Source organism: Urocampus carinirostris, unplaced genomic scaffold (genome assembly GCF_059441175.1).
Source record: "Urocampus carinirostris isolate Australia breed hairy pipefish unplaced genomic scaffold, RoL_Ucar_1.0 HiC_scaffold_33, whole genome shotgun sequence".
Lineage (NCBI taxonomy): Eukaryota > Metazoa > Chordata > Actinopteri > Syngnathiformes > Syngnathidae > Urocampus > Urocampus carinirostris.
This window is the reverse complement of record NW_028283140.1, coordinates 65001-66781: the sequence shown is the minus strand read 5'-3', so window position 1 is coordinate 66781 and position 1781 is coordinate 65001.

Here is a 1781-nt window from a genome sequence, read left to right as displayed (position 1 = left end):
TAGTGGACGGAGCGCCCATGCATTTCCAATGGGAGTGCAGTACCTCAAAAATCCGCTCCAAGCCACCGAACTTGAGGGCCCGACGTTCCCTCAACACTAGCCCAGTGCAATCGACATTTCGTTCTGTGTACATTGTTACACAGAATGACAATACAAGGGAATTATTATTATTATTATTATTATTATGTATTCAGCCACTAGTGGCGGGCACAATACCCCAAACACTGGCCCGGCGCTGGCTGAGTTTATGGCCTCCGAAAGGCCCATACATTCAGACGGGTCCATGTATTTTCAGTTTTCCGTAGCAGGTGTGATTGTTTGTTTAATTAGGTAGTTTGTGTTGGTGACGGTGTTCCTAACTGTGGTGGCTTGTTTGTAGAATGTGGGGCCCTGCGTTTGTGTTATGTTGATTTCTGGTAATTTACTTTTTACTAAGTAGTCTTTCAGGTTTTTGTTTCTTTTAAAGGCTGAGATGATTTTGTAATCTTGGATTATGCTTGTGTTCTGTAGTGTCTGATTTATATTTTGTCCATTCATTCAGACGGGTCCATGTATTTTCAGCGACAGCCGCAGTACCGCCAAAATCCATGCAGCGGCGCTGAGTTTATGGCCTCCGAAAGGCCCATTCATTCAGACGGGTCCATGTATTTTCAGCGACAGCCGCAGTACCGCCAAAATCCATGCAGCGGCGCTGGGTTTATGGAATCCGAAAGGCCCATTCATTCAGACGGGTCCATGTATTTTCAGCGACAGCCGCAGTACCGCCAAAATCCATGCAGCGGCGCTGTATTTATGGCCTCCGAAAGGCCCATTCATTCCCAACGGGGCAGCAGTAGCATCGCGCGGCCACGCGGGGGCAGATATTGTGAGGGAATTACATTGTAGTGGACGGAGCGCCCATGTATTCCTATGGGCAATGCATTTCCAATGGGAGTGCAGTACCTCAAAAATCCGCTAGAGGGCCCCGAACTTGAGGGCCCGGCGTTCCCTCAAGTGCCGATTTTATACCCCCTTCTCCAGCCGACAGCCAGAATTATATTAGGGACTCGCAATTTTGAGAGGTGAGCACCAGGGCTAATCAGCGGCCACCCGTGACCATTGAGTCCGACAGAGCAGAGGCTAGGGGCGGCCTCGCATCTCGCAATTACCGAGGGAAGATGCCGGTTCTCGAAAAATTTCTAAGTTTTTCAAATTTTAAAGTATTGAAGTATTTAGGGCGCTTCCCGCGGCCCTGGCTTTTGCATGTACCCCTCTAAGCTCCGGTTCTCGAAAAATGTCTAAGTTTTTCAAACTTTAAAGTATTGAAGCCGGACTTCCGCGGAGGCTGACAGGGGGCCTCCATCGAAGCACCCTTCACCCCCGGGTGAGCCGGCGTCGGCCCACGGGCCTGCCGGTTCCCCAACTGAGCGATTGGCACACGAGACCCGCCTCGGAGGGCCCACGTCGGCCGGCGCAAGCCGGTGTTCGGGCGTGCGGCTCCTCCGGCTTTGCGGGTCAAGCTCCAGCGCCGAGGATACTAGGCAAACGTTGGGCCCCCCCGAGCCGAGTGGATACCCGCCTCAGAAAGAGCTGGGGCGGTACGTACGGACGGCCTCACTAAGAGGGAACGGAAGCTACTAAAGCACACGTATAACTGTCCGATGTGCGAACGAAAGTGAGGCCGGACGAATCCGATACGAGTTACGAGTGAGGCGGGATCCACGGCTGGCACTCGCGGGGCCCTCTTGCGAAACCATGCCTCGGCGTGAACCTTTTGGCGGCAGAACCAAGACGAACCGAGG